The sequence below is a fragment of the Dendrobates tinctorius genome, unplaced genomic scaffold (genome assembly GCF_039654945.1).
Source record: "Dendrobates tinctorius isolate UK_male_01 unplaced genomic scaffold, ASM3965494v1 ptg000020l, whole genome shotgun sequence".
In the NCBI taxonomy this organism is placed as follows: Eukaryota; Metazoa; Chordata; class Amphibia; order Anura; family Dendrobatidae; genus Dendrobates; species Dendrobates tinctorius.
This window is the reverse complement of record NW_027361688.1, coordinates 55664576-55690895: the sequence shown is the minus strand read 5'-3', so window position 1 is coordinate 55690895 and position 26320 is coordinate 55664576. Positions and strand designations below refer to the sequence as shown.

General features: G+C 40.6%; 1 protein-coding gene across 1 annotated transcript in view; it reads left to right on the top strand.

Annotated features, from left to right (window-relative positions):
• Positions 1 to 26320, top strand: part of LOC141083678 (protocadherin alpha-C2-like) — a 564749-nt gene that overhangs the window by 13209 nt on the left and 525220 nt on the right. The window lies entirely within an intron of this gene.

Genomic DNA, 26320 nt, shown 5'->3' with positions numbered 1-26320 from the left:
CGCTCCAGGCTGTCATATCTACACAGTGTCTGCAAGTGATCCAGATATCTGCCAAAATTCACTCATTATGTACTCAATAATTGACAGCACTGTTGATGGAATACCTCTATCATCATATTTATCTATAAATCCAGGAAATGGGAAAGTATTTGCACTTTTATCCTTTGACCATGAACATGTTTCACAATTTCAATGTCAGATAAAAGCCATGGATGCTGGTCTACCACCACTGAGCAGTGAGGTGATGCTCTACATATTCATTGAAGATATTAATGATAATGCACCAAACGTTATTTCTCCTTTACCAAAAGCTGAGTCTGAAATTACAGAAGTTGTGCCAAGAATAGGTAAAACTGGCTATCTCGTGACTAAAATCAAAGCCATCGATGCAGACTCCGGCTACAATGCTTGAGTTTCTTATGAACTTACAGATTTTGGAAGAATGTCCCCTTTACTATTGGGAAGCACACGGGAAATGTTATTCTCATGCGTCAACTTGTGGAGTCAGATGATGATGAACACAGATTGCCCATTGTGCTAAAAGATCATGGAGACCCAGCAATGTCCACAACGGTGACTATTGTACTCATTCTGGTGGACCCTGGAGAAGATTTACCAGCAGAAAGAAAAAAGGATAAAAGAAAAGATGTTGAACTTCCAGATGAAAATATTTACTTGATTTTGGCTATCTGTTTAATATCTGGAGTGTTTCTTGTTACATTGATTACATATACAGTTTTGAGATGGAATAAATATACCCAGGAAATTGATGAACTGAAAAGAAATACAATGTGTCCCAGTATAGCCGGCAGCTGGACTTACTCTCAACAACGTCAGTATAAAGTCAACTTGAATGGTCTTCCTCCAAAAAATGATTTGATTCTTTTCACTCCGAACTTTCATCAATCATCATTGGGTTATGTCAATTCTAATACTGGAAGCTTGCCATCAGAAGCTTCTGCAATGGTAAGTGAACAATTTACATGTATTTGAAGCTTTGTCATCCATATTACTCATCATAGCAATGAATGAAATGAGAGTCTACGTCACAGTTATCTACATGAGCAGACAAGGGGGCCAAAAGCTTGAAACATTCTACTTATGTTGACTTCTGTTGTGTGTTTCCTACTATTTCTTTATTTTCTCCCGCTCCATGATTCATAACTAAATTAACTGCTCCTCCCTTTTGATTTTTTTGTGCTCTTATTCTCCCTTTTGTGGGATCCTTTGATCCATGGATTAAAAATTAAATGTCAATTAAATTTTAATCAATTATAATTTAAAACCTATGTTGGCTTTTTAGAATATGTTTGACTAATATGTTCAGCTTATGCAGGGGTGAAATTTAATTTTAATAATCTATCTTTTGCTGGTATATTTTAGGCATCAATATATCATACTAAAATACATAAATTATTAATTTTAAATTTATTAACTTATTTTAAAGTTCCTCAAACATATTGTCAGGGCCTGCACGTATATTTTTGTAATTTTTCAATATTTTTTAGCACAGCACCATGAAGTTATATGGAAAGCATATGAATGGTTTTGAGCTGCAATACCAAACACAGCCAATAAATTAGACTGATGCTGTTTTTGTGAAACAAGGCCATTTTAATATCAGAATGCTCATTTTTAAGAAGTTGTCTGCTAAAAATAATCATTATGTCTATGATTTCTTGGGTACATGGACATTATAGTAGAAGGGAGATGTATATCTTTCTGGAAGGCCTCTATTAGCTATAGATGAAAGTTACGAACAAAATGTAACTCTTTCTCTGGTTTATCCAATAAGTGATAAGCAATACAATGAAGCACGTAAAACTGCACATCTACTTTCAGTACCAGCTGTTAATACAGTAACTTCAATTAAATTATCACACATTTCCAAACTTTCAAGGATCATGTTGGTATAGAAGGGTTAATATTAGTCTAAGTTCTATACTTTGTGTAGCATTAACAAGTCTCGTTTCATCTTACGTTTACTAATTTATTAAGGTTTTATATATGCTCTAATATTTCCCTGTCTCATATATAATGTTTTGAGAAACTGTGTGTGTTATGGGTAGTTAATTAAGAAAAAGATATTAGTAAGGTAAAGAACTCATAACATGTTCGTCAGAAGGGGGCGGCAAGTAGAAGTTTCCAGTTCACATTATTCATTTGGTACTCCCATACTGTTTGCCTGTAAATGGTATAAGAAAAGCTACTTTTAGGCTAGGTTCAGATTTGCAGATGTCAGAGCTGCGGAGGGCTGCGTAGTTCCTCTGTGAAGCTCCACCCACTGCCGCACCTCCAGTGACCACAACAAAATGCAACATGTTGTGTTTGACACACGTCGCCGCAGCGTCAAAATGATGCTTCCTCATCATTACCCTCCTCAGCCCATCCACGTACGAGAGACAGGAAGAAGCTTGTATGAGTACTAGCCTCTTTTGCTCTCCTGCTCATCCAGCTCCTGCTCCTCCTCTTCTTCCTCAGCCTTCACCACTTTATTGTTAGACAATCTGTGCTAAGCAGATGAGATGAGGCTGGTCTGTGTAGTATCTCCCAGTCTCATGTTTTCCTTCGTCTCCACCTGGTCCACGTGCAAAACTTCATGTTTAATTGCAAGTAACAACTGTTTTAGTAGGCACAGAAGCAGGATAATGATGGCATCTTTGCTGCTCACTATCTTTGAGGAGTCCTCAAAGTCTTGGAGAACCACACAAATCTCAGACATCCTTGCCCATTCTTGTTATCTCTTGTCAGACATCCATGCCCACAGTTGTTATGCGTGGAGGCTGACCAGAATACTGACAGGCATGATGAAGCTGGTATTCACAACTGGCCTTTGCTGCTCAAAAATACTTGCCAGCATGTGCAATGTGGAGATCTGGCACATGGTCACATAGCACACCAGTCAGTGAGCTGCAGCACCGCCAGAACATCAGCAGCTGGAGCTGACTTGCGGAAATGGTCACTGACGCATCGTACCTTGGCCACAAGCTGTGGAATATCTGGGTAGGTTTTCAGTAATGTGCTGAACTACCAAGTTGTTAATGTGGGCCAAGCATGGTATGCTTGTGAGCTTGCCAAGCTTCACTGTCGCCACCAGGTTACACATATTATCACACATGATCATGCTTGGTTGTAGGTTCAGCAGCAAGAGCCACAGATATGTATGGTCTGCTATTCCTTTCAATAACTCTGCTGTTGTGTGGGTTTGACTCCTAAAGAAATTAGCTTCAGCAGTGCCTGTTGCCAGCAGTGCTGCAGAGTTACCAGCTTCTAGCTGAGGTGAATGACGTGTTCTGAGATAGCACATTGGACATGGAGAATAGGGGGTTCAGGAACTGGTATAGGACATGGAGGAAACCCTGATAGAAGTAGGGCCAGCAATCTTCAGCGACGGTAGCTCATTTGCCATGTCATGGTGGGCCTTGGCCCCCACATAGACTATGTACACCCAGTGTGCCGTCAGGGAAATGTAGCATCTTTGACCACAAATGCTTGGCCACGTATTATTTCTTAAGTGGACAATCCCAGTAACCGTGTTGGTAAAGGCACGTGTGGTGATCCTGGACACGTGCTGGTGCAGGGCAGAGATGCCATAAAGGGAAAGATAGGGGGACCAAGTAACAAGGAACCAAATGTGTACACCACTAGCAGGACAATTTTTGTTTTTTATTTCTAACCAATTAAATGTCACACAAACTGAATTCAATAGTAGATATGACAAGTCAATTTCTGAACAACCCAATTTCTAAACTTGTAGCAGGCCAAATTAGGTTTTTATTTGAAACCAACTAAATTTCACACACACCAAATTCTAGAGTATACTGTATATGACAATATTCCCTTTTTGAACAACCAAATTTCTATACCTGTATAGCAAAGCCAATATATGTTTTTATTTCAAACCAATAAAATTTCACACAAACCAAGTTCTAGAGTATATCTGACAATAGACAATTCTTGAACAACCATATTTCTTTACCTGTAGCAGGCTAATTTTGGAATTCATTTAAAACCTCCACAATTTTACAAAAATCAAGTTCTAGAGCAGTGTTCCGCAGCTCCATTCCTCATGAGCCACCAACGGTTCATGTTTTCAGGATTTCCTTATTATGGCCCAGGTGATAATTGCAGTACCTGCACAGGCAATAATCCCATCACCTAGGAACCTGGAGTTGGGGAACACTGTTCTAGAATATATATAACAATAGTTAATTATTGAACAACCAAATGTCTACACCTGTAGCAGGCCAATTTAGGTTTTCATTTCAAGCCAATGATATTTCACACAAACTGAGTTCTAGAGAATATAAGACAATAGTCAATTTTTGAACAACCAAATTTAGCAGGACAATTTTATACAAAGCATGTTAAACTGTATAGTTGACTAATTGAATCCAGAAAAAAATGTAGATGTGTTTGTCAGTTCTAACTGCAAAATGACAATTACACTTTGTAGGGCAACATTTATTAAACCCTACATTTCCTAGAAGTAGACGTAAGGGATTTATTAGCCCCTTCATGACCTCTGCCATACTAGTACAGCGGAGGTCACTTCCCTCCCCTTGATGTTGGCTCTGGCGGTGAGTTTTCAACAGCGAACATGTGCCCGCAATAGCCGCAGGTGGAATCGCGATCCACCCGCAACTTTTAACTAGTTAAATGCCGCTGTCAAACTCTGACAGCAGCATTTAACATGTGCTTCCGGCCATTGGGCTGGAAATCCATGCATTGGTGACCCCCGTCATGTGATCGCGGGCTACTGGTTCATTGGCACGACAACCAGAGGTCTCCTAGAGACCTCTATGGTTGTCAGTGCCGGATTGCTGTGAGCGCCACCTGGTGGTGGGTGCTCACAGCAAGCGAGTAATTCTACTACATAGAGGTGATCTGATCATCGCTTCTATGTAGCAGTGCCGAACGCGCTGTGGCAGCTTCTAGTCTCCCATGGAGACTATTGAAGCATGCCAAAACTAAAAAAAAAATGTTTTTAAAAATATTCAAGAAATTAAAAAAATAAAAGTTTAAATCACTCCCTTTCTCTTTCGCCCATTCAAAATAAAACAATAAAAAAATTAAACATACATATACTGTATTTGGTATCGCCGCATTCAGAATTGCCCGATCTATTAATAATAAAAAGGATTAACCTGATCGCTAAACGGTGTAGCGAGAAAAAAAGTCAGTAGGTCAGTTTTAGCATTTGGTGAACATGGTAAAAATGAAATCCAAAAAAACGTTGTGGAAGTGCACTTTTTTTGCAATTTCACCTCACTTGGAATTTTTTTCCCATTTTTGAGGAATTTTTTCCCATTTTTGAGTACAAGATATGGTAAAACCAATGGTTTCGTTCCAAAGTGTAACTCATTCCACAAAAAACAAGCCTTCACATGGCCATATTGATGGAAAAATAAAAAAGTTATGGCTCTGGGAAGAAGGGGAGCAAAAACAGAAACACAAAAATGAAAAAGAGCAGGGTCTTGAAGGGGTTAACTGATAATGTGGGAGAAAGCATGTCTCCCAATGAAGGGTGTTATGAATGGGTCACCAAGGAGGAAAAAGCAAAGCAAGCTAAGTCACAGAAAACCAGAGAGGTTGGTAACTATGCAGATTGCAGATCCCTGATCCTAACCACACAACTAGCAGCAGCCGTGGAGCGTTCCTACGATGAACCTAGACGCTTCGTCACAGCCGGAGGACTAAATAAGCCTAAAGCAAGAAAAGGGGAAAACTAACTGCCCCAGAGCAGACCCCAAAGGAAAGACAGCCCCCACACATATATTGACGGTGAAACAAGATGAAAACACAATCACAGGCAGGAAAATAGATTCAGCAAATGATGGGGCCCAAACTAACTAGAAAGGATAGGAAAGGAAAGATTTTGTCTGCAATCTGCCAAAAACCCTACAAAAATAATATCAAACACTTCTGATAACAAAATTAACCCTGAAGTCACTAGACTTCTCCCACTATATCAGCACTCTGAAATATTCTGAGACAGAGCAAAAAGAGGCCAATCTATTAAGGGACAAAAAGCAAATTGGCAAATACAGATAAGTAAGAGTGGAAATTCAGCACAGCCCCAGCTGGGGCTTGCTGACCACACAAAAAACTGAATAGACCAACAAAATCAAGTGTGAACATTAGCAGAAAAACTTAGCTTGAGCTGACTGGAACAGAGCTGAGAACCAAGACCTGACAAGCCAGAAGGAATCACCAGCACCAGAATAGGGTGTCGCCTGTCTTAAATCCAGTCTGAGATTCCTGAGGTCCAATCGTCATCCTCCTTATCAGGTGGCAAATCTCTACTGATTAAATCAGCCTCACTACCTCCTGTTACCACCAGAGGGAGCCTGGAAGGAGAACTTACAACTGGTAGACCAGAAAATGAACTCACAACAGAAGGGGCTTTGTTGGCTACATAGCTGACAGGTGTTTTTAATAGCTCATTTAAGTTTTTATCTTGCAACAGCATTGGGATATTTCTTTGTATGATGTCTTTAATTTCTGTGAATTCAATGCTATAGTTAGTAGAAAATGAAATTCTATCTTTGTCTTGACACAGGAAGGTATATATCTTTGTACCATGTTAGCCAGTAGATAGAAAATTATTTAGAATTGAGAGTCCTCAGTGGTTGATACCTTTTAATGGCTAACTGAAAAGATGGCAGCAAATTGCAAGCTTTTCAGACTACTCAGGTCTCTTCATCAGGTATATAGACTATATATATATATAGATATATATAGATATATACCATATACTAGTCTATATGCCTGATGAAGAGACCTGAGTAGTCTCGAAAGCTTGCAATTTGTTACCATCTTACCAAATGTTTCAATGCTTTACTGGAGTGTATAGATAACATAGATATGTTCCACAAACACCTAATACTCTATGTATATTTCTGTCCAGCAGCTTCGCCGATGCCTCCATCTTGTGCTAGTCATTACAATGGCTACCTACTCGCTACAGGGTCCAGTATAAACTCATCTCTCTCACACACAAAGCTCTCCACAGTTCTACACTGCCTTACCACATGCCACACCAGAGAGGCAAAGGGAGATTAGGGAAGTTAATAAGTGGCTCAGGAATTGGTGTAGGAAGGAGGGGTTTGGGTTTCTGCAGAACTGGGCCAACTTCTCAGTTGGCTACAGGTTTTACGCTGGGGACGGGCTACACCTCAATGGGGAGGGTGCTGCTTTGCTGGGGGAGAAAATGGCTAGAAGGTTGGAGGAGTGTTTAAACTAGGGACAGGGGGAGGGTATTCCTTTTATAGGAGGGGAAGATAGTGCAGTTAGAGACCTGGGCACAGATAATGAAATTGGGGGTGGGGGTGGCATGGGGGTGGGGTTAGAACAGTTAATAATTTAAGAAAGAATAGAGGTACAGAGAGATACATAAAGTACATGTATACTAATGCCAGAAGCCTCGCCAACAAGATGGAGGAATTGGAGTTAATGTTGTTAGAAAATAATTATGACATGGTGGGGATATCTGAAACATGGCTGGACGAGAGCCATGACTGGGCGGTTAATTTACAGGGCTATAGTCTGTTCAGAAATGACCGTACAAATAAACGAGGGGGAGGCGTGTGTTTATATGTAAAATCATCCTTAAAACCCATCCTTCGTGATAATATATATGAATCTAATGAAAATGTAGAGTCCCTGTGGGTAGAGATAAGGGGAGGGGGGAAAAATAATAAATTACTGATAGGGATTTGTTACAAGTCTCCAAAAATATTGGAAGCAACAGAGAATATCCTCATAAAGCAAATAGATGAAGCTGCGACTCAAGGAGAAGTCATTATTATGGGGGGACTTCAACTACCCTGAAATACATTGGGAAACTGAAACCTGCAGTTCCAGCAAAGGTAATAGGTTTTTGACAACTATGAGAGACAATTACCTTTCACAACTGGTTCAGGACCCAACAAGAGGGGGTGTACTGCTAGACCTAATATTAACCTACAGGCCAGACCGCATATCAAATGTAAGGGTTGGCAGTCACTTGGGTAATAGTGATCACAAATTAATAAGTTTTCATGTATCCTTTAATAATAATAATACTTTATTTTTATATAGCGCTAACATATTCCGCAGCGCTTTAGAGTTTGCACATATTTTCATCACTGTCCCTGATGGGGCTCACAATCTAAATTCCCTATCAGTATGTTTTTTGGAGTGTGAGAGGAAACCGGAGTGCCCGGAGGAAACCCACGCAAACACGGGTAGAACATACAAACTTGGTGGGACTCGAACCCAGGACTCCAGCTAACCACTGAGCCACCGTGCTGCCCCTAAATAAGTGCCTCCTTTAATAAGATGTGTAGTAGAGGGGTTACAAGGACACTAAACTTCAGGAAAGAAAATTTCCAACGGATGAGAGATAATCTTGGTGCAATTAACTGGGACGATATCCTGAGACATAAAAATACACAAAGAAAATGGGAGACGTTTATTAGCATCCTGAATAGGACCTGTGCACAATATATACCATATGGGAATAAACATGCTAGAAATAGGAGGAAACCACTATGGTTAAATAGAGATGTAAGGGGTGCAATAAGAGATAAAAATAAAGCATTTAGAGAATTAAAGCAAGTAGATAGTAATGAGGCATTAACTAAATACAGAAGATTAAATAAATTCTGTAAAAAGCAAATCAAGACAGCAAAGATTGAGACAGAGAGACTCATTGCCAGAGAAAGTAAAAATAATCCCAAAATATTCTTTAACTACATAAATAGTAAGAAACTAAAAAATGATAGTGTTGGCCCCCTTAAAAATAGTGGATGAGGATGAGGAAAAAGCCAATATGCTAAATGACTTTTTTTCAACAGTATTTATACAAGAAAATCCCATGACAGATAACATGATCAGGGATAAAAAATTCTCCATTAAATGTCACCTGCTTAACCCAGCAGGAAGTATGGCGGCGTCTAATGGTCACTAAAAATTGACAAATCCCCGGGCCTGGATGGGATACACCCCCGAGTACTGCAGGAATTAAGCACAGTCATAGCTAGACCATTATTTTTAATCTTTAAAGATTCCATAATAACAGGGTCTGTACCACAGGACTGGCGTATAGCAAATGTGGTGCCAATATTCAAAAAGGGGACAAAAACTGAACTTGGAAATTATACGCCAGTAAGTTTAACCTCAACTGTGGTTAAAATCCTGGAGGGTTTTCTAAGAGATGCTATACTAGAGTATCTGGAGAAGAATAACCTCATGACCCAATATCAACATGGGTTTACAAGGGACCGTTCCTGTCAGACTAATCTGATAAGCTTTTATGAAGAGGTAAGTTCCGGACTGGACCAAGGGAATGCAGTGGACGTGGTGTACATGGACTTTTCAAAAGCTTTTGATACGGTGCCACACAAAAGGTTGATACATAAAATGAGAACAATGGGATAGGGGAAAATATGTGTAGGTGGGTTAAGAGCTGGCTCAGGGATAGGAAACAAAGGGTGGTTATTAATGGAGCACACTCGGACTGGGTCACGGTTAGCAGTGGGGTACCACAGGGGTCAGTTTTGGGCCAGCTTCTTTTTAACATATTTATTAATGACCTTGGAGGGGGCTTAGAGAGTAGAATTTCAATATTTGCAGATGACACTAAACTCTGCAGGGTAATCAATACAGAGGAGGACAATTTTATATTACAGGAGGATTTATGTAAACTAGAAGCTTGGGCTGATAAATGGCAAATGAGCTTTAATGGGGATAAATGTAAGGTCATGCACTTGGGTAGAACGAACAAGATGTATAATTATGTGCTTAATTGTAAAGCACTGGGCAAAACTGTCACTGAAAAAGACCTGGGTGTATGGGAGGACGACAAACTCACATTTAGTGGCCAGAGTCAGGCAGCTGCTGCAAAGGCAAATAAAATAATGGGATGCATTAAAAGAGGCATAGATGCTAATAAGGAGAACATAATTTTACCTCTATATAAGTCACTAGTGCGACCACACTTAGAATACAGTGTACAGTTCTGGTCTCCGGTGTATAAGAAAGACATAGTTGAACTGGAGCGGGTGCAGAGAAGAGCGACCAAGGTTATTTGTGAACTAGGGGGTCTGCAATACCACGACAGGTTATTACACTTGGGGTTATTTAGTTTGGAGAATTGAAGGCTTAGGGGTGATCTTATTACAATGTATAAATATATGCGGGGACAGTACAAAGACCTTTCTAATGATCTTTTTACTCTTAGACCTGTGACGGGGACAAGGGGGCATCCTCTACATCTGAAGGAAAGAAGGTTTAAGCATACTCACAGATGCGGATTCTTTACTGTAAGAGCAGTGAGACTATGGAACTCTCTGCCATATGATGTTGTAATGAGTGATTCCCTACTAAAATTTAAGATGGGACTGGATGCCTTTCTTGAAAAGTATAATATTACAGGGTATATACACTAGTTTCCTTAATATTGCGTTAATCCAGGGAGCTAGTCTGATTGCCGTATGTGGAGTCGGGAAGGAATTTGTTTCCCCAATGTGAAGCTTACTGTTTGCCACATGGGTTTTTTTTGCCTTCCTCTGGATCAACATGTTAGGGCAGGTTAGGATAGGATATGAGTTGAACTAGATTGACTTAAAGTCTCCCTTCAACCTTAATAGCTATGTTACTATATTATATCTCCCCTCTTATCTCTGTCTATCGCCCTACACGTGCCCTCCGTTCTACAAAGACTAAGACTAACTTCCCCGTAATCCAAACCTTGCACCTCCGTCTCCAACACCTCTCTCATGCTGCGCCAGCTCTCTGCAATGCACTTCCCCAGATGATCAGACTGATACCTAGCCCTGACCTATTCAAGCGTACTTTGAAAACCCATCTCTTCTAACAAGCCTACCACATCAACTACTTAGTAAACTAACTTTGCCCTGTTCTCTCCTTCCAAATATTATTCTGAATCTGTACCCTACTATTCATCTGTCTCCACACCCTCCATGCACATGATAACTGCACTTGATACTTGACTATTGCACTTAAACACACGGGCTGATGACTGGATCATGCAGCTTTATATGAAAATCCCTATTTATTATAATTGCCAGACCAGAAACAACAAGAACTTTTCACCTACTGTGTCCCCCCATTTCCTTGTAGATTGTAAGCTTGTGAGCAGGGACCTCACTCCTAATGTCACTGTTTAAATTGTCTTAATTTGTATTTAATTTATTGTCCATACATGTCCCCGCTTAATTGTAAAGTGCTGTGGAATATGTTGGAGCTATGTAAATAAAAATTATTATTATTATTTATGACAATATAGAAAATGGCACTAAGAACATTTCAGGGGTTGAGGGAAGAATGGATTTAATGAAATTGCAACAAATTCTGGATACAAATATAACAACATCTGCAAAAAAACTGAAGTTGAAAATAAATGGTTAATGATCCTAAACACAGGTCAAAATCCACAATAGACTTCCTTAAAAGGCACAAGCTGAAGGTTTTACAATGGCCCTCACTGTTGGCCCTCACTGTTTCCTCATATGAACATCATTGAAAATCTGTGGTTAGGTCTCAAAATAGCAGTGCTTGCAAGTATACCCAAGTATTTTAAGAACTGGAAGAATTTTCCAAGGAAGAATGAATAAAAATCGTTCAATCAAGAATTGAAGGACTCTTGGTTGGATACGAAAGGCCTTTATGAGCTGTGATACAGTACTCACATAAGAGGGTGCTGCTAGGTACTAAGCATGCAAGGTACACAAACTTTTCCATCAGTCCAGTTTACTTTTTGTAATTTTTAAAAGTTAAAGAGTAACTATATATGTATTTTTTGCCTAAAATATAAAGGAAATGTGTCATCTTTAACTTCAGCCCTTTTAGAGATCATTTTATGTTCAACTTGCTTAACTGTTCAGCACACAATAACAGTAATTTTGACCATGGGTGATCGAACTTTTACATTTCCCTATATTTATATAGAAAGGTTTAACTTGATAAAAGGAATGAAATGGAAGGCTTCCTCATAGTGCAGCAGAAGTATGAGATGCCACATTTTGTGGTGAATGTGAAAGAATGTCACAGCACACAGCTTAACCTTAGGAATTGGTAAAAAAAGATCTAAAGCACGGAATAAAATATACAGATAGTGTGTGCAAGGAAATGAAAATAGTACGGATTGAATTGATAGGAAAAATTTAGATTTGTGTCAAACAGATACAAAAATTGAATTTCATAAAAAAAGTTTCAAAGCTGGCAAAATCTAATTTCAAAAGATCCACACCACACACCTGTTATTTCCTGTACTATATAGTATGCAAAGTATTACAGTGTTGATGATGATGATGATAATGGTGATTAAAAAGATGTTTGTTTATCAATGATACTTTTTCTACACATAAATAACTATAGATTTGAAAATTGCTGCTTTCATTTTGTAAATAAGCCATAGTCAGTCATGGTGAAATATTTGGTTTAACTTTCTTTTTGATATTATAAAAATTAGGTAAAATTTAAATGTAATTTCTTTTTCTTTAATAAAGGTCACTTCTTAACCAATTACTGTAATATCAAACATATCATTCACGCTCTTAGAGTATAAACAAAATCGAGTGCCTGTGCTATTACAGCTGACAATAAAAAAAAATTGTATTATAATTTTTGGGAAACTACTAAAGCGCAGTCCAAAAAAAATAATACATATAGACAATATAGATTATTGCACTGACATGAAACCAATCTTTGTGATATTTATTAGAGAAATGTATGAAAATAATACAGAACATATTTCTGAAAGGTTTGGCTTTTTATACCTTTTTATTGACTGCTTCTAATTCAATGATATCTGATTAAAACAGGCAGATTCAACATTAATGATATCTAACATCAAGGGTCAAAGAGTCAAATCATCAGAAAGAGCAAATTCTAAAGTATACTATACTTTTATTATAATTGATAATAAATATAGTTAAATTTTAAAGTACTGGCACTTTATAATACAACACAAATAAAAGAAATACCAAAGCTTTAATTCTTAAAAATAATATAGAGATAAGTCACCAAAACAAATTAAAAATGGGTAAATTTTTTGCTATAAAAGCCATGGCCAATTCTTCTGCTTTATTTTCTAAATTTGAAAAAAGTGACACAAGTGTTTCATAAAATAGATTTTAGCACAAACACCATACTAGTAAATGTATTTACACTGCAAAACTGGAATAAACATAATAATACATTTACCCTTTTAAGCCTTTTCATCATTTATGCTATACTTAATTACATAAGTTGTTGCATTAGGGGCATAAATACCTTAATATATTATGCACAACTGAAATATTTGGCTGCTAATCATAAGCATTAATACAGTATGTAATATTTAACTCAGAATGAATTAATGAATGAGTGATTAATTGAGCCAAAATTAATTATTTTGATTCCTAGTTTGAAAGTTACAAAAATTGTAATTTTAAATTCTAACTTTCCATTTTATCCAATTGTTCCAAAAGCAGATTTTAATACTACTAGCTTGGCCCGTGCGAAATTTTTAGCACATTGGTCGTCGGGGGTGAAGGCAATTTCAGAAAAAGCAAGCTAGTCAAATGTAAATGTATTTCATGCGTTGATGAACACAGACAGGTATTTATATATGTAGATTGTTAATACAAAAAATTGTTTTGATAAACAGAGGCAAAAAATGTTTTCCGGTTGAGGTGCCACCCGCAGGTCATTGTGTCTTTCTTCAGGTTTATGAAAATGAATGTTTAAACTGTATTTAGTGATAAAATCTTGAATGTGTGGTTTGTTTGGCTGTTTTCTTGCTGAAGGGAGCAAGTTTACCTTTCAAATGGTGTATCGTGTGTGTGTGGGGTGAATTAATCCCTGAAAATGCAGTGCATGTATACAAATGTGTTGGTAGTATGCTTTGGGATACTGTGGTGCCACCTGCAGGTCATTTCTCCTTACTGCAAGTTTATGAAAATTAATGTTTAAACTGCATTTTGTGATCAAATCGTGGATGTGTGGTTTGTTTGGCTATTTTCTTGCTGAAGGGGGCAAGTTTACCTTTTGAATGGTTTATCAATTGTGTGTGTGGGTGCAGTATGAATGGGGATACAAAGGAATCACCGAAAAACAGTGTTTATAAATCATAGAATAGATGACTCTATATTCGCATACCTGCAATTCTAAAGAAGGATCTCCCCTATGATTTTTCTAATTGTGGATTTTGTGGATGAAAATATATTTTAAAATATTTTGAAATCTATACTAGAAAGATTTTCTGCAATTCAACACATTTTGAATCTTCCTAATTACAAAAAAATTATTTGATATTCACTTCCTTGTAGTTGATTATGATGATTTATAATCCACCTTGAGATATATCATGTTTCCATGATCTTTTATGAAGTGAGGAGATTAGTGTTGAGCATTCCGATACCGCAAGTATCGGGTATCGGCCGATACTTGCTGTATCGGAATTCGATATCCGATATTTTTTCAATATCGGGCATGGGCATCGGAATCGGAAGTTCAAAGTTGATTGACAGCCGAAATGACGTCATCATGATGCGCGGTGTGTGCGCATCATGATGTGCCGTCATTTTGGGCCTTCCGGGGGTCTCTGCCGGCCTGCCGGGGGGCTGTGTGGACTGCCCGGGGTCTGTACCAGCCTGCCGGGGGGCTGTGCCGGCCTGCCGGGGGGCTGTGCACCCTGTGGGGGTCTGTACCGGCCTGCCAGGGGGCTGTGCCGGCCTGCCGGGGGGCTGTGCTGATGTCCGGGGGTCTGTGCAGGCATACATGTAGCATGTATGTAGCATGCATGTAGTATGTATGTAGTATATATGTGGTATGTATGTAGTATGTATGTAGTATGTATGTAGTATGCATGTAGCATGTAGTATGTATGTAGCATGCATGTAGTATGTATGTAGTATGTATGTAGCATGTAGTATGTATGTAGCATGCATGTAGTATATATGTAGTATGTATGTAGCATGTAGTATGTATGTAGCATGCATGTAGTATATATGTAGTATGTATGTAGCATGTAGTATGTATGTAGCATGCATGTAGTATATATGTGGTATGTATGTAGCATGTAGTATGTATGTAGTATGTATGTAGTATATATATATATTTTTTTTTTAAACATTTAACACATTAGCCGGATGATGGGACTACTACTGTCCCATCATTGGCTAATGTGTCAATCACTGTCATGGTAGCAGGCATCGCCCGATGGGACTTGTAGTCCCATCGGACGATGCCTGCACAGACCCCCGGACATCAGCACAGCCCCCCGGCAGGCCGGCACAGCCCCCCGGCAGGCCGGTACAGACCCCCACAGGGTGCACAGACCCCGGGCAGTCCACACAGCCCACCGGCAGGCCGGCAGAGACCCCCGGCAGGCCGGCAGAGACCCCCGGAAGGCCCGTACAGACCCCCGAGAGGCTGTACAAGGGCAGGAAAGGGTTTTTCCAATTCCCATACCGGAAGTCTCAGACTTGAATGGGACTTCCGGTATCGGCATCGGCGATACCGATACTTTTTTTAAAGATCGGCCGATCCATTCCGATCCGATATTTTGAAGTATCGGACGGTATCGCTCAACTCTAGAGGAGATGCCATCATATATAGCAGGCTATAATTTTGAAACAGACAGAAGAATGTGATTCATAGATTCATGCTAAGAGTGTCCAATTTCACCTTCATCTGTCGATATTAGAGAAACCAGGACTTTAATATGAAAGAAGCCATAGAGAAATGAACCCAACTCATAGCATTTGAAGCCTTTTATTTGGGTACTGACAATATAAAATTAAAATAAAATATGGTGTTCACTTGTGGATTTCATGATTGTTACATCGATATTAAAATTATATACCTTTTTAGACTGGCCTAAGTATGTTTTTGGCTTTGATATTTATTAGAAATGTTAACAATTATCATACTATTAGAAAAATAAATGACGAAATCTGAATAATGTTGATTGAGGCTTGCTTGTTAATTGAAGCTGAGATCCTCATTCATATTGCAACACAAGAATCAGTGTTTATGAATTCCTAAGAAAATGGAGATTTATAACAATCTTTTTAAAATGGTAGCATTACTGTATTTTGTGGACTATAAGACGCAATGGACCATAAGGTGCACCCCAAATTTTGTGAAGGAAAATAAATATGATTTTAGGAAGGTAAAATATTAAAATGGTGTTATGTCTTATAGTTCGCTTTTACGGTAGCATACCGGGAGGTGGCAAGACCAGAGTCGGTTGCAGCCTTGCACAGCTGAACACCTCCTCCCACCCCAGGGACCAAACCATCGCCCTACTCCTGGCTTCATCGCCACCAGCTTCCTGCAGCAGCAATTCTGCCTCATGCGTCCCCCTCCACTGCAGCCGCCTCCCCATTAAGCTACATTCGGATTATAAGAAGCACTCCCATTTTCCAGCCAAATTTTGGGAAAAAAGTGCATCTTATAATCAAAAAAATATGGAAGTTACAGGGAAATAAAGAGAATTATCAATTAATTGTCAATTATCCATGTCACTCTTTCCTAAAGTCTTTGACACCTCCTAGGTCTCCTAAATCTCTGGTTGTGTTGTTCTTGTGCAACCTTTTTCATATCCATATATGACTATATCACTCCTATATCAAAAATATCAGTGTTTTAAACATTTTAGAAATGCTGTCTTCTAGATATTTGAGCTTAACTTACCAGTGAAACAATTTCACACCTTCAGATCCCGGAAATATGAATGTTAAATATCAGAACTGTAAACTCCTTACCATGAATATCATTGTATTAGTGTTACTGTATTTCAATTGTGAACTCAGCATTGCATGCAATATTTTCACTCAAAGTGATATAATTAAGTTGTACACATTAATATGAATGTTGCAATCTTGCAATTAACTAAAAGTTACCAAGGAGCCCAAACTTGATTTGATAGTTAATACAATGTGATGGTAATCACATCTCTGTGTGCTTTCAGAGGATTTGGTCATCTTTATAAACCCAACATAAAATTACAAACAACCAAATTGTCCAGAAATGTCAATTATGATCGTAATGTGGTTGACATTTAAGGTTTATTGCTTCATAGCACCTTAATGACTGGCCTATATTGTGGCATTTCTTGAATTTTTAACAAACTCAATCTCAAGATCTCCAACTTTTCCTTTATTATAGCTTTGTCAGAGCTTGTTTTATTGATGGTGGAGTTGTACTTTTTTTAGTGACCATTTTAATTGATTGCATATCTATGAATTTTAACAACTATACAGTGATAGCTGATGTCATCATAGGTTGCAAGCCCTGCCGCTCATTATGATGACATAATGGTTGACTATGGGATGGAGGATGTGATGGGTATATGGCCACGGGACTATGGGATGGCGGATATGTATGATGGGTATATGGGCACGGACTATGGGATGATGTGTGATGGGTATATGGGCACTGGACTATGGGATGGAGGATATGTATGACGGGTATATGGGCACAGGACTATGGGATGGCAGATATGTATGTTGGGTATATGGCCACGGGACTATGGGATGGCGGATATGTATGATGGGTATATGGGCACGGACTATGGGATGATGTGTGATGGGTATATGGGCACTGGACTATGGGATGGAGGATATGTATGACGGGTATATGGGCACAGGACTATGGGATGGCGGATATGTATGTTGGGTATATGGGCATGGGACTATGAGATGAAGGATGTGTGATGGGTATATGGGCACTCAACTATGGGATGGCGAATATGTATGATAGGTATATGGGCATGGGACTATGGGATGGAGGATGTGTGATGGGTATATGGGCATGGGACTATGGGATGCAGGATGTGTGATGGGTATATGGGCACTCAACTATGGGATGGAGGATATGTATGATGCGTATAGGGGCAAGGGCCTATGGGATCATGGATATGTATGTTGGGTATATGGGCACGGGACTATGGGATGGAGGATAATTATAATTTGCTATAACTAACCACAGTTAGTTACTATGCCCGGGCAGCACCGGACTCTTCAGCTAGTATATATATATATATATATAGATGTTCCTGTGCTGAGATAATCTTATAAATATGCCCCTGGTGTTCACTGTGTAATGCCTGTGTCTGACCATGCAGGAACATGGTCTGATCATAGAGGAACATTTTATTTAAAGACATCCAAATGTGGAAGCTGCAGTTGTGCTCAAAAGTTTACATACCCTGGCATAATTTTTGCTTTCGTAGCCTTTTTTCAGAGAATTTGAATGATAACACCAAAACTTTTTCTCTACTCATGGTTAGTTGTTGGGTAAAGCCATTTATTGTCAAACGACTGTCTTCTCTTTTTAAATCATAATGACAACCCAAAGCATCCAAATGACCCTGATCAAAAGCTAATATACCCTAGTAATTTTGGCCTGATGACATGTACAGAAGTTGACACAAATGGGTTTGAATGGCTACTAAAGGTAACATTCTCACCTGTGACCTATTTGCTTGTAATCAGTGTGTGTGCATAAAAGCTGAGTGAGTCTCTGAGATCCAGACAGACGCTTGCATTTTTCATCCAGCCACTGACATTCCTGCATTGTTAGTCATTGGGAAAGCAAAAGAATTGCCAGTGGATCTATGGGAAAAGGTAGTTGAACAAAAGGATACAAAAATATATCCAAGGAATTGATAATGCCAGTCAGCAGTGTTCAAATTGTGTCCACAACTGCCAGGAGAATTGTTCAGGATACAAAGAAAAACACACAAATTACATGAGCTGAAATACTGGACTGTGTAAAAACTAGTGGTGTGGCTGTTTCAAGATGCACAATAAGGAGGCATTTGAAGAAAAATGGGCTGCATGGTCGAGTAGCCAGAAGAAAGCCTTTACTGCGCAAATGCCACAAAGTATCTCACCTACAATATGCCAAACAGCACAGAGACAAGCCTCAAAACTTCTAGAACAAGGTAATTTGGAGTGATGAGACCAAAATTGAACTTTTTGGCCACAACTAGTGTTGAGCATTCCGATACCGCAAGTATCGGGTATCGGCCGATACTTGCTGTATCGGAATTCCGATACCGACTTCCGATATTTTTTCAATATCGGAATTCGGCATCGGAATCGGAAGTTCAAAGTTGATTGACAGACTGACGTCATCATGATGCGCGGTGTGTGCGCATCATGATGCGCCGTCATTTCGGGCCTTCCGGGGGTCTCTGCCGGCCTGCCGGGGGGCTGTGCCGGCCTGCCGGGGGGCTGTGTGGACTGCCCGGGGTCTGTACCGGCCTGCCGGGGGGCTGTGCCGGCCTGCCGGTGGTCTGTGCACCCTGTGGGGGTCTGTACCGGCCTGCCGGGGGGCTGTGCCGGCCTGCCGGTGGTCTGTGCACCCTGTGGGGGTCTGTACCGGCCTGCCGGGGGGCTGTGCACCCTGTGGGGGTCTGTACCGGCCTGCTGGGGGGCTGTGCCGGCCTGCCGGGGGCTGTGCTGATGTCGGGGGGTCTGTGCAAGCATCATCTGATGGGACTACAAGTCCCATCGGGCGATGCCTGCTACCATGACAGTGATTGACACATTAGCCAATGATGGGACAGTAGTGGTCCAATCATCCGGCTAATGTGTTAAATGTTAAAAAAAAAAATAAAATACTACATACATACTACATGCATGCTACATACATACTACATGCTACATACATACTACATATATACTACATACATACTACATACATGCTACATACATACGGCATGCTACATACATACTACATACATACTACATACATACTACATGCATGCTACATACATACTACATGCATGCTACATACATACTACATGCATGCTACATGCATGCTACATACTACATATATACTACATGCATGCTACATACATACTACATGCTACATACATACCACATACATACTACATACATGCTACATACTACATACATACTACATACATACTACATGCATGCTACATACATACTACATGCTACATACATACTACATATATACTACATACATACTACATACATGCTACATACATACTGCATGCTACATACATACTACATACATACTACATACATACTACATGCATGCTACATACATACTACATGCATGCTACATACATACTACATGCATGCTACATGCATGCTACATACTACATATATACTACATGCATGCTACATACATACTACATGCTACATACATACCACATACATACTACATACATGCTACATACTACATACATACTACATACATACTACATGCATGCTACATACATACTACATGCATGCTACATACATACTACATGCCACATACATACCACATACATACTACATACATACTACATACATACTACATGCTACATACATACTACATATATACTACATGCATGCTACATACATACTACATGCTACATACATACCACATACATACTACATACATGCTACATACATACTACATATATACTACATGCATGCTACATACATACTACATGCTACATGCATGCTACATACATACTACATACATACTACATGCTACATACATACCACATATATACTACATACATACAATACATTCATACAATACATACATAGACATACAGTACATATAACATAGAGTAACATACTTACCAATACTTGTCACATTGTTCCCCGAAGCCATTGTCTTTTCCGGAATAAATATTAACATAACAAACCACAAAAATACTCACCCACGATCCGAAGCAGTCCACGAGTGTGTCCCACGACGATCTTGGGTAGAGAACGGCAGCATCAGATGATGCTGCCGTTCTCTACGGGCTGCAGGAATCCAATGACGGAAGGTAGGTATCCTTCCGCACTGTATTCCTCCACCACTTAAAAAAAAAAAAGTCCCTAGTCTCACTTTATGCCATTGCTGCGTGGGAAATTCCCACACAGCAATGGCATAAAGTGAGACTAGGGACTTTTTTTTTTTTAAGTGGCGGAGGAATACAGTGCGGAAGGATACCTACCTTCCGTCATTGGATTCCTGCAGCCCGTAGAGAACGGCAGCATCAGCTGATGCTGCAGTTCTCTACCCAAGATCGTCGTGGGACACACTCGTGGACTGCTTCGGATCGTGGGTGAGTATTTTTGTGGTTTGTTATGTTAATATTTATTCCGGAAAAGACAATGGCTTCGGGGAACAATGTGACAAGTATTGGTAAGTATGTTACTCTATGTTATATGTACTGTATGTCTATGTATGTATTGTATGAATGTATTGTATGTAGTATGTATGTAGTATATATGTGGTATGTATGTAGCATGTAGTATGTATGTAGTATGTATGTAGCATGCAGTATGTATGTAGCATGCATGTAGTATATATGTAGTATGTATGTAGCATGTAGTATGTATGTAGCATGTAGTATGTATGTAGCATGCATGTAGTATATATGTAGTATGTATGTAGCATGTAGTATGTATGTAGCATGTAGTATGTATGTAGCATGCATGTAGTATATATGTAGTATGTATGTAGCATGTAGTATGTATGTAGCATGCATGTAGTATATATGTAGTATGTAGCATGTAGTATGTATGTAGCATGCATGTAGTATGTATGTAGCATGCATGTAGTATGTATGTGGTATGTATGTAGCATGTAGTATGTATGTAGCATGCATGTAGTATATATGTGTTATGTATGTAGCATGTAGCATGCATGTAGCATGCATGTAGTAGTATGTATGTAGTATATATGTGGTATGTATGTAGCATGCAGTATGTATGTAGCATGCATATAGTATATATGTAGTATGTATGTAGTATATATGTAGTATGTATGTTGCATGTAGTATTTATGTAGTATGAATGTAGCATGTATGTAGTATGTAGTATGTATGTAGTATATATGTAGTATGTATGTTGCATGTAGTATTTATGTAGTATGAATGTAGCATGTATGTAGTATGTAGTATGTAGTATGAATGTAGCATGTATGTAGTATGCATGTTGTATGTATGTAGCATGTATGTAGCATGTAATTTTTTTTTTTTTTTACATTTAACACATTAGCCGGATGATGGGACTACTACTGTCCCATCATTGGCTAATGTGTCAATCACTGTCATGGTAGCAGGCATCGCCCGATGGGACTTGTAGTCCCATCGGACGATGCCTGCACAGACCCCCGAAGCCTGCACAGACCACCGGCAGGCCGGCACAGCCCCCCGGCAGGCCGGCACAGCCCCCCGGAGCCTGCACAGACCACCGGCAGGCCGGCACAGACCACCGGCAGGCCGGCACAGCCCCCCGGCAGGCCGGCACAGCCCCCCGGAGCCTGCACAGCCCCCCGGCAGGCCGGCACAGCCCCCCGGCAGGCCGGCACAGCCCACCGGAGCCTGCACAGACCACCGGCAGGCCGGCACAGCCCCCCGGCAGGCCGGCACAGACCACCGGAGCCTGCACAGACCCCCTGGCAGGCCGGCACAGCCCCCCGAAAGGCCCGTACAGACCCCAGAGAGGCTGTACAAGGGCAGGAAAGGGTTTTTCTTATTCCGATACCGGAAGTCCCATAGACTTGAATGGGACTTCCGGTATCAGAATCGGCAATACCGATACTTTTTTTAAAGATCGGCCGATACCATCCGATACGATACTTTGAAGTATCGGACGGTATCGCTCAACTCTAGCCACAACCATAAATGTTACATTTGGAGAGAGGTCAACAAGGCCTATGATGAAAGGAAGATCAATCCTACTGTAAAGCACAAAAGTGGGTTGCTGATGTTTTGGAGATGTGTTAACTGTAAAGGCACAGGAAACTTGGTCAATGTTGAAGGAAAGATGACTGCAGCATGATATCAGCAAATACTGGAGGCAAATTTGCAATCATCAGCCCTGAAGCTACTCTTGAGATGTACTTAGATGTTCCAATATGACAATGATCCAAAACACAAGGCTAAGTCAACCCATCATTAGCTACAGAAGAACATATTGAAGGTGCTCGAGTCACCATCTCAGTCTCCTGACCTCAATATCATTGAGCCACTCTGAGGTGATATCAAGCATGCAGTTTATGCTAGACAGCCCAAGAATTTACAGGAACTGCCAAGAACAGTGGGAAGCTTTACCATCTGAGAAAGAACCGCATCCATAACTACCACAAAAGACTTCAAGCTGTCATTGATGTTAGAGGGGGCAATAAACAGTATTAAGAAATGGGGTGTTAAGCGTCAAGATTCTTCCTCTGCACAGGATGGACCCCAAGCCATGTCTTCTCCTGCGGTCTCCCATTCAGTCTCAGCTGCAGTAGATCCTGCTCAGCAGAGATGTCGGTCTCAGCGTATTGCTCAGACCTGTGCTGTGCAATTGATTGCTGCTGCCTCTCCAGGTTCAGCTATAGCAATCAATAGCAAACAGCAGCGAGCAGTCATTCCTGGGACTAAGTCCGGGTTTCGCCCTACTGAGCATGCTTGTGAGGTGGCAACCTCTCATTGGTGGTCAGCAGTCAGCTGTTCAGGTCCTCAAGTGAGCCAACATTGGTCAACTAGCAAATTCCTGGCACACTGGGATCTATAAAGGGATCTCACAGCCACACGGCTGTGCGGTAGTATAGACATGTGGTGTGTGTTGTATGCACGTATGATTGTCTCTGGTGACTGACTCATTATGAAACCCGTACCCTTGGTATGCATGAGCTGCTAAGCCCTGCCAGCTAGTTCCTAGGCTGATATTGCAGGTAGGAGGCAGAGTCAGTATCTAGCGTCAGCTGTTATGATTGAGTCACCGTAGGAGGCAAAAACAGAAATGCTAGCTAAGTCCAGAAAACCAGGGAGGTTGGCAGCTATCGGATTGCAGACCCCTGATCCTATCCACAACAACTAACAGTAGCCGTGGGGGGTTCCTACGATGCCCTAGACCCCTCGATCACAGCCGGAGAATTAAATAGGCCTAAAGAAAGAAAGGGGAAATCTAAACTGCCCCAGAGCAGACCCCAAAGCAATAGGCAGCCCCAACATATAATGACGGTGAAGCAAGATGAAAACACTAACACAGACAGAAAGATAGACTGAGCAAAGACGGGGCCCAAGCTAACTAGATAGGAAAGGACAGGAAGGCTGCTGTCTGCAATCCGTGAAAAACCCTATGAAAATAAGAGCCAACAGACTGACAGTGAAAAAGGCCCTGAAGACGCTAGGCTTCAAAAAGCTATGTCAGTACTCAGGAATATTCTGAAGACAGAGCAAATGGCAAAAGGAGATTCAGCTCACCCCAGCAGGGAATGGCAGAATCCAGAAAAGCAAGGAAATCAAAAAACAAAACACAAATGCTAACAGGCAAAGCAGAAAACTTAGCTTTAGAGGAGCAGGAATCAGACTGGTGTCCTAGAAGTCCACAGAGAAATCACCCACAGGGCAGAAGGGCGTCGGCAGCTTTATATCCAGTCCGTGACTCCACTCAGCCAGTCATCCTCATTAGGCTCAGGTGCCTGATAATCAGGCTCATTACCTTCCTTTACCAGAATAGGGAGTTCACCCGACCTCAGTGACAAAGGGGAAAATGAACTCACAACAGTCAGCACCAAGTAGTGGCATTGCCTGTGTGATGCCATGTGCATAGTGGGTCTGGTCAGACTCGAGCCCCAGTGTTCTAGGAGTTGAGCCTAGAGACCTCACTCACACCTTAACTGCTGTGCCCCTTGATGTTCAACAGGGAACAGCGTTATATTATGTTGTTGCTGCAGCTTTGTGGAGCAACAGAGTTCGCCGCTGTTCACACTGGGTGACATTTAATGCAGAATCATTCCCATGGCACCAGAAAGGGCGAGCGCAGATAAAGGCTGACCAGGTCCAGACATGGACATATCAGGTCTATCCACATTGCCAAACCAGCAACCACAGATGAAGGGAGAAACAGGCCCAGATACAGGCACACAATCAAATAGAGCCTGGGGCAGGGCAGGGCTACTGTGTGTGTGCACAGCAGCCTAGATCAATCACAAAAAAAGACAGAAAGAATGGCGTGCATAACCCAGCCTGCACAGCAAACTGTGGTGGTCAGCCACAACCAATATCAAATAAAAAAGAGGGTTAGACCTGATATGTCCATAACCGGACTTGATCAGCCTTTATCTGTGCTCGCCCTTTCTGGTGTGATTTCAGTATAATTTCAGTATATAAAAACAAAATTTATTGAGAATATACAAAATAACATAACCTCCTCTGTCCAATGACAGCAGGTCGGGTGGAACACACGCCAGGATTGTGTTCCAGGGGGCTCTGCCCACCGTGCTTGTGTCCCTGGATGCCGCATCAGCTGATCGATGCGTCAGGGGTCACGTGGGTTGGCAGTTTGGGGCTCCCTGGTAACTTCCAATGTAGGTGCGCGCTACTCATACACGTTCCCTTTCCCATTGGCTGCTTGCTTCTTATACCCTTCTCCCCTTGGATGACGCCACCCCCTGCCAAAGGCAGATGCCAAAATGCGTGTTGTGGCTGGGTGCATCCTTGGAACCCTGCAAGTGTGCATATAAGGTACTTGTTTGGAGGATTTAGGCTAGCCATATATATGTATTTACATTACCACCCTCTTATTATTTGATCTCTTAGCTATTGCTGTAGCTTGTCCCCTCTGACTCTAAAAGCACATGCACTTTATTATTTACATTTTACCTCTTATCAATTTATTCCTTCACATCCTTATAATAGAACCATATGTTCCTGTGTATAAATTTTGCATGTTGCATATGCTAACCCCTGGTTGCTGTTGTTGATGGTTTGAGGCATCTTGTTTTTTAAAATGCCTATATATGTCTTTGCAATAAAATAATGTTTTAAGATAATTTGATTTCATATCACACTTCTTGATCTATACATAGTTTTTTTTCTACAATGATCAGTATGCTTTATTGGTATTTGGAGTGTGGCCCATTCCTCTTCTAAAGGAAAATGGGTTTGGGTAGTGTGCTTACCAATGATTTACATGTGTCTGGCACATTGCTTTTATAAAATTTTCATTAAACCTTTGTGGCAAACTGATATAACTGTTCATAAAGATTCCTGCAATTTGATGTACAGTTGTATCACATGGATGGCATGGCTCAGGATTTATATCTGTGCAGGAGCTATCTTAAATAGGAGCCATTTGATATACAAAGTTAAGCTTTCTATGTGTGTGCTGGGGCATAAGCTATCTCTGATTCCATCAGTTTAATCCCTCAGATGCCACAGAGGGGTTTGACAGAGGGAGATCGCTCCCTCTGTAAGCCTATCAGCACCCCTACAAAGCAATCATGGGATCATGGGATGCTGAAAGTTGCTATGGCAACAAGGAGATCTTGCAATGATCTTCGTTTTCCACAAAGGATCAAAGGATTG